The sequence below is a fragment of the Notothenia rossii genome (assembly GCF_949606895.1).
Source record: "Notothenia rossii genome assembly, chromosome: 5".
Classification (NCBI taxonomy): Eukaryota; Metazoa; Chordata; class Actinopteri; order Perciformes; family Nototheniidae; genus Notothenia; species Notothenia rossii.
In genome coordinates, this window is record NC_136903.1 from 2,996,738 (window position 1) to 3,014,220 (window position 17,483).

The 17,483-nt window shown below is 40.8% G+C and overlaps 3 gene segments (V, D, J or C); 1 reads left to right on the plus strand and 2 right to left on the minus strand.

The window, feature by feature from the left end:
* Positions 1-6: 6 nt before the first annotated feature.
* LOC307041226 (Ig kappa-b4 chain C region-like) lies at positions 7-478 on the minus strand. The segment is given in 2 exons: positions 475-478; positions 7-335 (listed from the first exon to the last, which is right to left on the minus strand).
* Positions 479-2,279: 1,801 nt separating this feature from the next.
* LOC307041227 (Ig kappa chain V region 3374-like) lies at positions 2,280-2,800 on the plus strand. The segment is given in 2 exons: positions 2,280-2,370; positions 2,478-2,800.
* A 14,204-nt stretch (positions 2,801-17,004) lies between these two features.
* LOC307041228 (Ig kappa-b4 chain C region-like) lies at positions 17,005-17,483 on the minus strand. The segment is given in 2 exons: positions 17,480-17,483; positions 17,005-17,333 (listed from the first exon to the last, which is right to left on the minus strand).

The window sequence follows — 17,483 nt, forward strand, 5'->3', positions numbered from 1 at the left end:
GTCAGCTCAGGACTGGGAACACTGCTCTCTCCTCAGTGTCTCTGAGAGCGGAGTCTGGGAGCCCTGGGTGGCCTCACAGGTCACAGAGACCACCTTCCTCCACTGGTCTGCAGGGAGCCTCAGGGTGCTGCTCCAGCTGTAGTGGGCGTCCTCCTCCAGCACCCCGGGGCTCCTGCTCTCCTCCCAGCTGCTGCTGCTGCTGCTGCCGTCCACCTTCCAGGCCAGACTCCAGTCTGAGGGGAAGCCCTTGTTGGCCAGGCACATGAGCGTGGCCTGCCCCTGCTGCAGCTCTTCTGTGGAGGGGGGCAGCACCGTCAGGGTGGGACGGACATCACCTAGGAGACACCAATCAGATTAGAGGACAGGGAGCTGTCAATTAAGCAGCAGACACTGGGACACCTTTACTGTGAGAGCGTTTCTCCTTTAAGGACTTTCTGTCAGATGTTGGTTCTGCTCCATCAGTCTCTCACTCACACATTGTTTCACTTCCCTTTAAGAAGCCTCTCATGCAAATCAGCAGAGAGACACTTCACACAGAGTCACCTGAAATATGTCAGACTACAATAGAAATAAAGCACAACATTAGGACACATTTTAAGTAGTAGTTATCAAAATCATCCAAAACCTGAACTCTACAAACATTATTAAATTATTTAGTGGATAAATGAAGAAATACAGGAAACGGAGCAATCAACTGTGCTTGATGTGAATCTCAATCACTACCCAGTTTTACAAACTATAAAATAATGTCTTAAAGAATTCAACACTATTTAATATCCATCGTTATCTTTACTCCGTTCAACTGTATTTAAAAACTGTATTCATGATTTATTTGAGAACAGAGAGGAGAACCGAGATAGACAGTTCAAAATAAGTTAATGAAAAATTAGCAGTTTCATCATTTCACATTTGAAGCTGTTTGAATGACAGCATGTTGGGAATGTATAAAGACATTTCAAGAAAAGCTGCTCCGACTTGGTCTCAATGATGAAGAGAAATAAAGACATGAATACTAATACTATCTAAACATTACAATTAAAATAATATAAATCTATCTCTCAAACACTCTAACACAGAATTTAAAACGTCTCTTAACATCATATTTAGTTTTTGTGCAGAAACTTACTTCCAACATCCAGTCTGGTTCCTCCACCAAAAGTCCACCACAGTGATACAAAGTCATTGAGCCGCCGTACAAAAAGCTCTCACTGTAGAGAGACACGGCTCTCTGACTTTGACTCACTGAACTAAACCTACCAGCCCTCCAGAAGCTACTTCACCATTAAAGGTGGAAATAATGAATTATTCTGTGTTCAATGTTTCATAAAAACATTTAAACGTCTTTTGCTGGAGTAAAGTTAGCCTCTCGGTTCAGAATATTTGATAAGTATGTATACAATGACATGGAGAGGTAACTATTTCTCCGTACGCTGAATAATAAGTACAACAAAAGAGAAATGGCTCTTATGAATTAACATTTGACTTACTTCCAACATCCAGTCTGGTTCCTCCACCGAACGTGTACCACAGTGATACAAAGTCATTGAGCCGCCGTACAAAAACCTCTCACTGTAGAGAGACACGGCTCTCTGACTTTGACACAAACAAACTCACCAAACACATCCTCAGTTTACCCACTTTATATAATTACTGCTTCCAATGTTTGAAACAGATTCACACACTATTGAAAAGTATCTACTGTTTCTCTATTGAACCTTTTAAACATTTAAAACAAATATCTACTCATCCCTTCAGTTTGAAATGAAGATTCTTCTTTTGAAAAACGAATTGTTCACAAAATATGTTGAGTTTCATGATTTTATCAACTTTTAAACATCAAAGTAATTGATTATTTAAATTAAACAATAAACGTCTAATACAAGCTATACATGTTATACTTCTGAATGTGCATCACTTCCATAAATACATGTTTGCTTTTCCATCAGGATCAATGATAAATCTCCATTTTGTTTTTCCCAGGTGGTATTGATTAATTGGAGTTATGAATTTGAGCTTTTTGATAAAATGAACAACAAGAAAATGTGTCCGTTGAACTTAAAGCCTCATACAAGTGAGCGCTGAGCCATTCCTGATCCATCCTCTGACAGAGAGATGGATCCATTGATAAACAGCATCATCAGAGTAATCCAGGTTCCTGTTGGAGTCAGTCAGAGCATTTCCATAGAGAGACACTTTGCATCAGCAGCACCATGCTCCAGTGCTCTGGGACACTTTATAGTCCTGAGAGTTGAGCACTGGATGACTGACAGCTGTCCTTCATGACAACAGAAGCCACAGGAATCCTCCTCATCAAGAACATGACTTTGATCTGCGTCCTCATCTGGACTCTCCTCTGCTGCTGCTTCACAGGTAAAGTCCAGAGAATCAAACTCCTCTCCTCTGTGAACATCCGTCCCTCTGAAATGAAGCGGACCAAACCATGACGCTGCTTTCTGTCTTTGTCTCTGTATCCTCAGAGTCCAGAGGCCAGGTCACAGTGACTCAGTCTGGAGCAGTGAGCTCTGCTGCGGGACCCTCCGTCTCCATCACATGTAAGACCAGTCAGAAGGTTGAAAGTTCGAGCTATTTTGCCTGGTACCAACAGAAAGATGGAGGAACTCCTAAACTGCTCATTTATTATACTAACACTCGAGTATCAGGGATTTCAGAGCGTTTTACAGGCAGTGGATCAAACTCTGACTTCACTCTGACCATCAGTGGAGTCCAGACTGATGACGCAGCAGTTTACTACTGTCAGAGTTTCCATGTCATCAACAGTCAGTATGTGTTCACACAGTGAAAAAGCGTCGTACAAAAACCTCCCTCAGTCAGACAGAACAGGAACTGAGCTGAATGCTGCAGCTGGAAGCTACACTTCACTGAGGACACACACACACACACACACACACACACACACACACACACACACACACACACACACACACACACACACACACACACACACACACACACACACACACACACACACACACACACACACACACACATGAAATGTCCGTCCTCTCCATTAAGCGTGTAACTTTCTTATTTTTCAAGTAAAGCATTCTGAAATACTTCTCAAGAGAATATAAAGAGAATGAACTCATACACACAGGAACATTGTAAATCTAAATCTATAAAAGCCACACTAAACTGTTCAAGTCCACAGGAACTGTCAAACTCATAAAAGGTATTTTAACCCTTCGATGCATAAGTGGGTCTTTTTGGACCCGGTGAGGTGGTTTTCTTGAAGTATCTTTGTAATTACATTTTTTTATCATTTCATATTCCAGCTATTCCTCAAAAAACATGTTTTGGATATCATGCCATTCACATTTTAAATTGACATTTTAAGAAATTCTAGTTTTTGTATTATTACCTAAACTTCCATAAGTGGGTCAAAAATGACCTGCATGCATTTCCTATGGGATCCTCTGGGAACCTTTGATTCTTATCACCTGTTGCTGTCAGGAATACATTCACTGTAGACCACACAGACTACATCAAAAGTGACACCTCTCAGGAAGATTATTTTACACAGCAATATCTGAAACCTGTCTGTATAATAATAATAATAACAATAATAATAATAATAATAATAATAATAATAATAATAATAATAATAATAATAATACATTTTATTTTTATAGGGCTTTTCAAGGACTCAAAATCGCTTTACAATATAAGGGAAGGTTAGGGTGGGGGGTATACTGTAGGACTATCAAACTTGATCAACCGGCATGGATTGATGGGGGGTGGGCTATGAGTAGACAAGAGGAGAAGAGATGAGTTTTGAAAAGGGACTGGAATACTGTGAGGGTCTCAGAATAGCGGAGATCTTTGGGACAATATGTTAAAAACGTTTTTTTTCAAAATGTATTTTTTTTAAATAAAATTATAAATTTTGAAAAATGTAATATAAAATATTTCTAATGTGAACCAAAATATAATAATAAATATTATACAAGTGATTTTTCTTCACTAAAAAGACCAAAATGGCATAAAAACACATATTATTCTTGTCCTTTTAGACCCACTCATGAAAGAATGTAGGGTCCAGTCACTCGTGCATCTAAGGGTTAAAAGCGTGTGAATAATCCAGTAAACAGAGTAAGTACCTGGGACTGCACTTTGACAACGGACTGAAGTGGAAGATCAACATCGACATTGTGTACAAGAAGGGGATGTCAATTATCTACAGGGGTCCCACAGGGCTCTGTCATCGGTTCCCTTCACTTCTCTCTGTACACAAACTCGCTCGGATCTGTTATTAGCCCGCGTGGTTTTTCACACCGTTGCTACGCTGACGACACTCAGTTAGTTTGGTCTTTCCCCCCGTTCTGAAACCCAGATCGTTGCACGCATCTCTGCTTGTCTAGCAGACATCTCTCAGTGGATGTCTGCTCGCCACCACAAGCTCAACCTTGACAAGACTGAACTACTTTTTCTTCCGGGAAAAGATTGTCCCACTCTTGACCTAACAATCAACATCGGCCCCTCTGTTTTTTCCCCGACTCAGACTGCAAGGAATCTGGGTGTGAAACTAGATAACAAACTGTCCTTCACTGCAAACATCTCTGCTACAACCCGCTGCTGCAGATACACTCTTTACAACATCAGGAGGATACGTCCCCAGCTGACCCAGAAATCAGCGCAGGTTCTGGTCCAGGCTCTCGTCCTCTCACGCCTAGACTACTGCAACTCCCTCCTGGCTGGTCTACCTGCATGTGCCATCCGACCTCTGCAGCTCATCCAGAATGCAGCGGCTCGTCTGGTCTTCAACCTTCCTAAATTCTCCCACACCACACCGCTCCTCCGCTCCCTTCCCTGGCTTCCCAACCCACTCTCTTCAGTCTGCGTATTCTACTCCACTACAATTCAGAGGTTAACCTGGTATTTTTACTCCACTACATTTATTTGAGTTACTTTGCACATTCTGATTAATTATGTGAAATATAAACAACCCTTGAAGCAGACTTTAGTTACACCTGAGTAAAATTCAGGGAAGGTGATTGTCAAGTGCCAACAATCAGGAGAGATATTTGATAGTTGGTGCTTGAGAAGACTAAGACTATCTGCAGATCTCTATAAAGTATACTCATTATTCGTTATTCTCTACTAATAGTTCATTAAAGACTGTATATAATTGCTATTTTGCACATCCCTTTCAAGATTTCAAGATTTTAAAAGGTTTATTGACATATCATATACACAACTACGGTGTAGGTATGCAATGAATTAAAAACTTGGGTCACAGGTTCCTCAACAGTGCATTACAAGACATCTATCAATATGTGTGAATATCTCCACCATTAAACTGTCAAATTCTGCACATTTCTTATGCTATATACAAACATAAGAGTATAATTCATATGTATAATATCAGTTAAAATAAGTGCTTCAACATAGTTAACATTACAGGAAAGCAATATATTAGACGTTAAGTACTTTGTCAGGCTTAATATTTATCTGTGGATACCCCCAAAGCTTTTTTCTTAATCAAAAGAAGACCTTAATCTAAAGTATTCTTTAATGTTTGAATAAAGCCTAATTAGTTTGTCTGTTTTGCACATCCTCATATTAATATCTTTGGACATCCGGCACTAAACTGTTTTATTGTAGAGATCACTCACAGTATCTAATTGATATTTTCTATTCTATATTTCTATCATTGACCTTCTACTTTCCCCCTATGAAAGAATGTACTCTTAATAAATTTTAAGTTTTCATCAAATATAACGTATCAACACAAAAATTAAATAACGTGCTTTAACCGCTAAGCGATTAAAGCACTCAGCAAATGTACTGCTGTTTCCAGTTTAGTTTATGATGGATGTATTTTGTTATCCACACATATACAGTTTTTATATTTGTAACACCAAACCGACATAAAAATAGTCTTAACATGACCCAGTGGTCTAGTTAATAAAAATAATATTATCAAAGAAAATATTGAAATGAACTCTTATTTTGAAAATACAGCTTCCTGTGTTCGAATGAGCTGCTCCGACCCTCGGTCCTGACGGACTCCAAAAGTCCGACATTATACAATCAAACAAATAAATAAACACAAGGATAATTGTGTCTTACTGTTGAGTAAATAACAGTGTGGTTTAGAAAAGAATACAAAATTAGAAGGAAAAAACGAAGTAACAATACAGAGTTCAGTTTTCTGAGCTCCTACTCTAATAATTATAATAATAAATGGGATTTATCTAGCGCTTTTCTAGACCCAAAGACGCTTTACATTATGAGTCAGGTCGACAAACAAAACAAGAACAAAAACACAAACAAAAACAAAAAACAAAACAAAAACAGAAAAGCAGTCAGGAGGATGTTGGTTCAGAGGGGGGAGGGGCGGGTTTAAGGATAAGCAGAGTTGAAGAGGTGGGTTTTGAGATGGGACTGGAACAGGGTGAGGGAATCAGACTCACGGAGGTTTTGGGGGAGGGAGTTCCAGAGCTTCGGGGCTGCCACAGAGAAGGCTCTGTCCCCGAAGCTCCAGAGTTTGGCCTTGGGGATTGAGAGCAAACCGGCTGAGGTGGATCTGAGGGACTGGGGTGGTTGTTAGAGGATGAGGAGGTCAGTGAGGTAGGGGGGGGGCAGATGGTGGAGGGCTTTATAGGTGAGGACCAGGAGTTTGTAGTGAATGCGGTGTGAGACGGGAAGCCAGTGGAGTTCTTTGAGGACCGGGGTGATGTGATGCCATGATTTGGTGTGGCTGAGGAGTCTGGCGGCTGCGTTCTGGACACGCTGGAGTCTGTTGAGGGATGTTGTGCTGATGCCGAAGAGGAGTGAGTTGCAATAGTCAAGGCGGGAGGAGATGAAGGCGTGAATGAGTCGCTCAGCTGCGGGGCGGGTGAGAGAGGGACGGAGTTTGGCGATATTGCGGAGGTAGAAAAATGAGGTTTTTACAACTTGGCGGATGTGGGGGTCGAGGGAGAGGGTGGGGTCGAATATCACGCCAAGGTTGCGTGCCTGGGTGGAGGGGGAAACAGGGGTGCCATCGATGGTGAGTGTCAGGTTGGGGGTTTTGCTGAGGGTGGATTTGGAGCCGATGAGGAGGAGTTCAGTTTTATTGCTGTTGAGTTTGAGGAAGTTGTGTTGCATCCAGGATTTTATTGCAGTCAGACAGGATTCGATGTGTGTGAGAGGGGGGTTGTGGGGGGATTTGGTGCTGAGGTAGATCTGTGTGTCGTCAGCATAGCAGTGAAAGTCCAGGTTGTGATGGCGGAGAATCTGACCAAGGGGGAGGATGTAGATGATGAAGAGGAGGGGGCCGAGTACTGAACCTTGGGGAACACCTTGGGTGACTGAAGCTGTGGCAGAGGAGTGGTTGTTGAGGGAGATGAAGTGGGATCTGTCGGAGAGGTAGGACTGGAGCCACCTGAGTGCAGTACCTTCGATACCGATATCCCGGAGTCGGGTAAGCAGGATGGTGTGGCTCACGGTATCGAAGGCTGCACTCAGGTCAAGGAGGATGAGGATGTTGAGGGAACTGGTGTCAGCAGAGGTGAGGAGGGAATTGAGGACTTTGATGAGTGCCGTTTCTGTGCTGTGGTGAGGACGAAAACCAGACTGAAGGGGTTCAAAAAGGTCATTTTTTTGGAGATGGCGGTGGAGTTGTTTGGAGATGATGCGTTCTATTGTTTTAGAGAAAAAGGGGAGGTTGGAGATGGGGCGGTAATTACTGAGGGAGGAGGGATCCTCCCCCTAACTGACGGATACAAAAGTCAGACATTATTCAATTATAATAAAGAAGTAAACACAATAAGTGTGGCTTGATATTGAGTTAGAAAAAGGTTGATAAACGCTGTGAGAATGGATCTGTGGAGAGCATTTCTCCGCGATCCCAACTCGTCTATTACCAGCGTTCAGGGAGCTCTATGCAAGTCAATGGGACTCCCTGATAGTTGAAACTCCACGCTAAAGGGCCCCCCCTTGTGTTGGAAAGTGACGACAGGGACCCTGACATAACGTCAACATAGGCCGAGTTGGGAGTGAGAATGTGTTGCATCGACATGTAAAAAGACATTATCTTCTGAAGCTGAAACTATAAACATGGATCTTTCTCACAGAGCCGGCCTGCTCCACTCGGGGGAAAAGAAAACATGTCAATGAAAACAAAATGCATTTATATTTGTACCTTCTCTTTACGCATGCAACAACAAATTAGAAATATTTGTATTCATGTGTGTTGTATTAGCTGTATTTGATTTATTTACACAATGATGTGATTTTCTCACGATAAATACAATTGTATTTATTTTACAATGTGTTTTCATACAATCATACGTAATGGGATTCATGTGGATTCATGTGTGAGCAATGATAAGTTTCAATTTACGTTTATATTTCAATTCCAACCTAATGAATAATATATTTGTCACTGTGGTCCAGGTTCATAAAGCATAAAACAACACCATAAAACCACTCTTCATGAACTCGGTGACGGTTCCCTCAGAGGTCATGGAGTAGTGGTTAGGAAAAGACGATAGGAGCTGAGTTTTGGACAATTCCACTGCAACCCAAAAATCACAATGTTTATATTCTGCTAAAAAGCAGCAGGAGACAGAGACTGTAGTATGCTCACTTTCTTTGGTGGAGTTGGACTGTGTGCATTAAATCATATTTAAGGTCAATCTCAATTCAGATTCATGTTAAATAACTTGATGATGAGGATATCCTGCTTTTGATTTCTCATCCTGGATTTCTTATTCTAATTCACATTTTCTTTATCAGATGTTCAGAATATATTCAAGTTAAAGTTTAATAACAAATGAACATTTACTTTAACATTAGTGATAAGAGAGCTGTGTGGTTTACCATTGAAATGTTTAGAAAATTTGGATTGTCACAAATCTTAATTAACAAAAATAAAACTAGGAGGAATCCAGAAGTATATCCAAAACCTTAAGAACATTAAAAAGTAATATGTGAAATATTGACTTGTTAATGTTGTGACTTTTGTGAATGAATGTGAATAAGGTTCCTTTCATATATAATATCTCAGAGAAAGGGAATCCAAACACATTTTATAATACACACATTCATCTTTATTGTTTTAAAATGTTGAAACCATCGACACAAGCAGAAACAGGTTGATGTTGAAACATGTCCTGAGAGCCAGAGAGCAGACTGAGAGCAGTGTGAGAGAGAAAGCAGAGTCCCAGTGAGTCAGCTCAGGACTGGGAACACTGCTCTCTCCTCAGTGTCTCTGAGAGCGGAGTCTGGGAGCCCTGGGTGGCCTCACAGGTCACAGAGACCACCTTCCTCCACTGGTCTGCAGAGAGCCTCAGGGTGCTGCTCCAGCTGTAGTGGGCGTCCTCCTCCAGCACCCCGGGGCTCCTGCTCTCCTCCCAGCTGCTGCTGCTGCTGCTGCCGGCCACCTTCCAGGCCAGACTCCAGTCTGAGGGGAAGCCCTTGTTGGCCAGGCACATGAGCGTGGCCTTCCCCTGCTGCAGCTCTTCTGTGGAGGGGGGCAGCACCGTCAGGGTGGGACGGACATCACCTAGGAGACACCAATCAGATTAGAGGACAGGGAGCTGTCAATCAAGCAGCAGAAACTGGGACACCTTTACTGTGAGAGCGTTTCTCCTTTAAGGAGTTTCTGTCAGATGTTGGTTCTGCTCCATCAGTCTCTCACTCACACATTGTTTCACTTCCCTTTAAGAAGCCTCTCATGCAAATCAGCACAGAGACACTTCACACAGAGTCACCTGAAATATGTCAGACTACAATAGAAATAAAGTACAACATTAGGACACATTTTAAATAGTAGTTATCAAAATCATCCAAAACCTGAACTCTACAAACATTATTAAATTATTTAGTGGATAAATGAACAAATACAGGAAACGGAGCAATCAACTGTGCTTGATGTGAATCTCAATCACTACCCAGTTTTACAAACTATAAAATAATGTCTTAAAGAATTCAACACTATTTAATATCCATCGTTATCTTTACTCCGTTCAACTGTATTTAAAAACTGTATCCATAATTTATTTGAGAACAGAGAGGAGAACCGAGATAGACAGTTCAAAATAAGTTAATGAAAAATGAGCAGTTTCATCATTTCACATTTGAAGCTGTTTGAATGACAGCATGTTGGGAATGTATAAAGACATTTCAAGAAAAGCTGCTCCGACTTGGTCTCAATGATGAAGAGAAATAAAGACATGAATACTAATACTATCTAAACATTACAATTAAAATAATATAAATCTATCTCTCAAACACTCTAACACAGAATTTAAAACGTCTCTTAACATCATATTTAGTTTTTGTGCAGAAACTTACTTCCAACATCCAGTCTGGTTCCTCCACCAAAAGTCCACCACAGTGATACAAAGTCATTGAGCCGCCGTACAAAAAGCTCTCACTGTAGAGAGACACGGCTCTCTGACTTTGACTCACTGAACTAAACCTACCAGCCCTCCAGAAGCTACTTCACCATTAAAGGTGGAAATAATGAATTATTCTGTGTTCAATGTTTCATAAAAACATTTAAACGTCTTTTGCTGGAGTAAAGTTAGCCTCTTGGTTCAGAATATTTGATAAGTATGTATACAATGACATGGAGAGGTAACTATTTCTCCGTACGCTGAATAATAAGTACAACAAAAGAGAAATGGCTCTTATGAATTAACATTTGACTTACTTCCAACATCCAGTCTGGTTCCTCCACCGAACGTGTACCACAGTGATACAAAGTCATTGAGCCGCCGTACAAAAACCTCTCACTGTAGAGAGACACGGCTCTCTGACTTTGACACAAACAAACTCACCAAACACATCCTCAGTTTACCCACTTTATATAATTACTGCTTCAAATGTTTGAAACAGATTCTCACACTATGGAAAAGTATCTACTGTTTCTCTATTGAATCTTTTAAACATTTAAAACAAATATCTACTCATCCCTTCAGTTTAAAATGAAGATTCTTGATTTGAAAAACGAATTGTTCAGAAAATATGTTGAGTTTCATGATTTTATCAACTTTTAAACATCAAAGTAATTGATTACTTAAATGAAACAATGAACGTCTAATACAAGCTATACATGTTATACTTCTGAATGTGCATCACTTCCATAAATACATGTTTGCTTTTCCATCAGGATCAATGATAAATCTCCATTTTGTTTTTCCTAGGTGGTATTGATTATTTGGAGTTATGAATTTGAGCTTTTTACTAAAATGAACTACAAGAAAATGTATCCGTTGAACTTAAAGCCTCATACAAGTGAGCGCTGAGCCATTCCTGATCCATCCTCTGACAGAGAGATGGATCCATTGATAAACAGCATCATCAGAGTAATCCAGGTCCCTGTTGGAGTCAGTCAGAGCATTTCCATAGAGAGACACTTTGCATCAGCAGCACCATGCTCCAGTGCTCTGGGACACTTTATAGTCCTGAGAGTTGAGCACTGGATGACTGACAGCTGTCCTTCATGACAACAGAAGCCACAGGAATCCTCCTCATCAAGAACATGACTTTGATCTGCGTCCTCATCTGGACTCTCCTCTGCTGCTGCTTCACAGGTAAAGTCCAGAGAATCAAACTCCTCTCCTCTGTGAACATCCGTCCCTCTGAAATGAAGCGGACAAAACCATGATGCTGCTTTCTGTCTTTGTCTCGGTATCCTCAGAGTCCAGAGGCCAGGTCACAGTGACTCAGTCTGGAGCAGTGAGCTCTGCTGCGGGACGCTCCGTCTCCATCACATGTAAGACCAGTCCGAAGGTTGAGCATGTGAACTATTTTGCCTGGTACCAACAGAAAGATGGAGGAACTCCTAAACTGCTCATTTATTATACTAACACTCGAGCATCAGGGATTTCAGAGCGTTTTACAGGCAGTGGATCAAACTCTGACTTCACTCTGACCATCAGTGGAGTCCAGACTGACGACGCATCAGTTTACTACTGTCAGAGTTTCCATTACCTCAACAGTCAGTATGTGTTCACACAGTGAAAAAGCGTCGTACAAAAACCTCCCTCAGTCAGACAGAACAGGAACTGAGCTGAATGCTGCAGCTGGAAGCTACACTTCACTGAGGACACACACACACACACACACACACACACACACACACACACACACACACACACACACACACACACACACACACACACACACACACACTCAAACACACAAACACACAACACACACACACACACACACACACACACACACACACACACACACACACACACACACACACACACACACACACACACACACACACACACACACACACACACACACACACACACACACACACATGAAATGTCCGTCCTCTCCATTAAGCGTGTAACTTTCTTCATTTTCAAGTAAAGCATTCTGAAATACTTCTCAAGAGAATATAAAGAGAATGAACTCATACACTCAGGAACATTGTAAATCTAAATCTATAAAAGCCACACTAAACTCATGGGTGCTCAGCCTCATTTTGAACAGTGTTCCCTTCTGTCTAACTGGAGTGACTCCCAAAGACCAAAAGTCCCAACTTCAAATAAAAAAGTCCTTTGAAATAATTCTTTCCCCAACAGTAGCAAAAACTACAATAACTGGAGAAATGTTCAAGTCCACAGGAACTGTCAAACTCAAAAAAGGTCTTTAAAAAGCGTGTGAATAATCCAGTAAACAGAGTAAGTACCTGGGACTGCACTGAGACAACGGACTGAAGTGGAAGATCAACACTGACGTTGTGTACAAGAAGGGAATGTCAATTATCTACAGGGGTCCCTCAGGGCTCTGTCCTCGGTCCCCTCCTCTTCTCTCTGTACACAAACTCGCTCGGATCTGTTATTAGCACGCATGGTTTTTCACACCGTTGCTACGCTGACGACACTCAATTAATTTGGTCTTTTCCCCGTTCTGAAACCCAGATCGTCGCACGCATCTCTGCTTGTCGAGCAGACATCTCTCAGTGGATGTCTGCTCGCCACCTCAAGCTCAACCTTGACAAGACTGAAATATTTTTTCTTCCGGGAAAAGATTGTCCCACTCTTGACCTAACAATCAACATCGGCCCCTCTGTTGTTTCCCCGACTCAGACTGCAAGGAATCTGGGTGTGACCCTAGATAACAAACTGTCCTTCACTGCAAACATCTCTGCTACAACCCGCTGCTGCAGATACACTCTTTACAACATCAGGAGGATACGTCCCCAGCTGACCCAGAAAGCAACGCAGCTTCTGGTCCAGGCTCTCGTCATCTCACGCCTAGACTACTGCAACTCCCTCCTGGCTGGTCTACCTGCATGTGCCATCCGACCTCTGCAGCTCATCCAGAATGCAGCGGCTCGTCTGGTCTTCAAACTTCCTAAATTCTCCCACACCACACCGCTCCTCCGCTCCCTTCACTGGCTTCCCAACCCACTCTCTTCAGTCTGCGTACACATGACTAGACTTTACACATTGGAAATGCGTGCAATAGATATGCAGATGTCCGTAATCTGTGTGGTTCATAAAAACATGTTCTTACTCAATAACGAGCCACGATTATTGTTTTTATTTTAAATCGTAAAATGTCTCATTTATTTTGCCGACCGTTAGGAAAAGAAATGGGGCTCAGAGCCTCAGAATACTGAAATCTGTATTTTTAAAAATATTTTTTTCCTTCTAATTTGTTATTCTTTTCAAAACAACACACTGTTATTTACTCAACAATAACACAATTATCCTTGTTTTTATGTATTCGTTTAATTCTTTAATCTTGGGCTTTTTAGCCGTTCCACAGGAACTGAATTTCAAAAATAAAGTCACCGGAAACAGACGTAGACCTAAAAGGGACATTTCGAGCATCATTGCGATACACAGCCACTGAACTGATTACCCAAGATCCTCAGCTTGAAGCTCGGTAATTGGATGTTTTAGCGGCTATGCACGTTGGGATATGGCGTTAATTCGATATGAAATCCGAAAAACATTTCAGAGTTTAGGATGGCTGAAGACACTATACTACCCATAATCCCCAGCTATCGTTTGGGACTACAGTCCCGTTGCTTGACAAACCCCATGATTAATCTTCAAGCTCTGGGATTGGATGTTGGAGTGACAGTGCACCAAGGTTACGCCAAGCGTCAAACAGCTCTTTGAAATCGAACGAAACCACGGCAGACTATCCAAAACTGGACTCGAAATTGCTTGTGTCCATAATGGGCAGCATTAATATATACCCACATGACAGCTCATTGTTACTTTGTAATTCTACCCGACTACAATTCAGAGGTTAACCTGGTATTTTTACTCCAATACATTTATTTGAGTTACGTTGCAGATTCTGATTAATGATGTGAAATATAAACAACCCTTAAAGCAGACTTTAGTTACACCTGAGTAAAATTCAGGGAAAGGTGATTGTCAAGTGCCAACAATCAGGAGAGATATTTGATAGTTGGTGCTTGAGAAGACTAAGACTATCTGCAGAACTCTCTAAAGTATATTCATTACTCGTTATTCTCTACTAATAGTGAATTAAAGGCTGTATATAATTGCTATTTTGCACATCCCTTTCAAGATTTCAAGATTTTCTAAGGTTTATTGACATATCATATACACAACTACGGTGTAGTTATGCAATGAATTAAAAACCTGGGTCACAGGTTCCTCAACAGCGCATTACAAGACATCTATCAATATGTGTGAATATCTCCACCATTAAACTGTCAAATTCTGCACATTTCTTATGCTACCTACCTAAGAGTATAATTAATGTGTATAATATCAGTTAAAATAAGTGCTTCAACATAGTTAACATTGCAGGAAAGCAATATATTAGACGTTAAGTACTTTGTCAGGCTTAATATTTATCTGTGGATACCCCCAAAGCTTTTTTCTTAATCAAAAGAAGACCTTAATCTAAAGTATTCTTTAATATTTGAATAAAGGTTAATTAGTTTGTCTGTTTTGCACATCCTCATATTAATATCTTTGGACATCCAGCACTAAACTGTTTTATTGTAGAGATCACTTATAGTATCTTACTGATGTTTAGTATTCTATATTTCTTTCATTGACCTTCTACTTTCCCCCTATGAAAGAATGTACTCTTAATATTTTTATGTTTTCATCAAATATAACGTATCAATAAAAAAATTAAATAACGTGCTTTAACCGCTAAGCGATTAAAGCACTCAGCAAATATACTGCTGTTTCCAGTTTAGTTTATGATGGATGTATTTTGTTATCGACACATATACAGTTTTTATATTTGTAACACCAAACCGACATAAAAATGGTCTTAACATGACCCAGTGGTCTAGTTAATAAAAATAATATTATCAAACATAATATTGAAATGAACTCTTATTTTGAAAATACAGCTTCCTGTGTTCGAATGAGCTGCTCCGACCCTCGGTCCTGACGGACTCCAAAAGTCCGACATTATACAATCAAACAAATAAATAAACACAAGGATAATTGTGTCTTACTGTTGAGTAAATAACAGTGTTTAGAAAAGAATACAAAATTAGGAGGAAAAAACGATGTAACAATACAGAGTTCAGTTTTCTGAGCTCCTACTCTCCCCCTAACTGACGGATACAAAAGTCAGACATTATTAAATTAAAATAAAGAAGTAAACACAATAAGTATGGCTCGATATTGAGTTAGAAAAAGGTTGATAAACGCTGTGAGAATGGATCTGTGGAGAGCATTTCTCCGCGATCCCAACTCGTCTATTACCAGCGTTCAGGGAGCTCTATGCAAGTCAATGGGACTCCCTGATAGTTGAAACTCCACGCTAAAGGCCCCCCTTGCGTTGGAAAGTGACGACAGGGACCCTGACACAACGTCAACATAGGCCGAGTTGGGAGTGAGAATGTGTTGCATCGACATGTAAAAAGACGTTATCTTCTGAAGCTGAAACTATAAACATGGATCTTTCTCACAGAGCCAGCCTGCTCCACTCGGGGGAAAAGAAAACATGTCAATGAAAACAAAATGCATTTATATTTGTACCTTCTCTTTACGCATGCAACAACAAATTAGAAATATTTGTATTCATGTGTGTTGTATTAGCTGTATTTGATTTATTTACACAATGATGTGATTTTTTCACGATATATACAATTGTATTTATTTTACAATGTGTTTTCATACAATCATACGTAATGGGATTCATGTGGATTAATGTGTGAGCAATCATAAGTTTCAATTTACGTTTATATTTCAATTCCAACCTAATGAATAATATATTTGTCACTGTGGTCCAGGTTCATAAAGCATAAAACAACACCATAAAACCACTCTTCATGAACTCGGTGACGGTTCCCTCAGAGGTCATGGAGTAGTGGTTAGGAAAAGACGATAGGAGCTGAGTTTTGGACAATTCCACTGCAACCCAAAAATCACAATGTTTATATTCTGCGAAAAAGCAGCAGGAGACAGAGACTGTAGTACGCTCACTTTCTTTGGTGGAGTTGCACTGTGTGCATTAAATCATATTTAAGGTCAATCTCAATTCAGATTCATGTTCAATAACTTGATGATGAGGATATCCTGCTTTTGATTTCTCATCCTGGATTTCTTATTCTAATTCACATTTTCTTTATCAGATGTTTAGAATATATTCAAGTTAAAGTTTAATAACAAATGAACATTTACTTTAACATCAGTGATAAGAGAGCTGTGTGGTTTACCATTGAAATGTTTAGAATATTCTGATTGGTGTCAATTTTGATTAACAAAAATAAAACTAGGAGGAATCCAGAAGTATATCCAAAACCTTAAGACCATTAAAAAGTAATATGTGAAATATTGATTTGTTAATGTTGTGACTTTTGTGAATGAATGTGAATAAGGTTCCTTTCATATATAATATCTCAGAGAAAGGGAATCCAAACACATTTTATAATACACACATTCATCTTTATTGTTTTAAAATGTTGAAACCATCGACACAAGCAGAAACAGGTTGATGTTGAAACATGTCCTGAGAGCCAGAGAGCAGACTGAGAGCAGTGTGAGAGAGAAAGCAGAGTCCCAGTGAGTCAGCTCAGGACTGGGAACACTGGTCTCTCCTCAGTGTCTCTGAGAGCGGAGTCTGGGAGCCCTGGGTGGCCTCACAGGTCACAGAGACCACCTTCCTCCACTGGTCTGCAGAGAGCCTCAGGGTGCTGCTCCAGCTGTAGTGGGCGTCCTCCTCCAGCACCCCGGGGCTCCTGCTCTCCTCCCAGCTGCTGCTGCTGCTGCTGCCGGCCACCTTCCAGGCCAGACTCCAGTCTGAGGGGAAGCCCTTGTTGGCCAGGCACATGAGGGTGGCCATCCCCTGCTGCAGCTCTTCTGTGGAGGGGGGCAGCACCGTCAGGGTGGGACGGACATCACCTAGGAGACACCAATCAGATTAGAGGACAGGGAGCGCACAGCTGTCAATCAAGCAGCAGACACTGGGACACCTTTACTGTGAGAGCGTTTCTCCTTTAAGGAGTTTCTGTCAGATGTTGGTTCTGCTCCATCAGTCTCTCACTCACACAT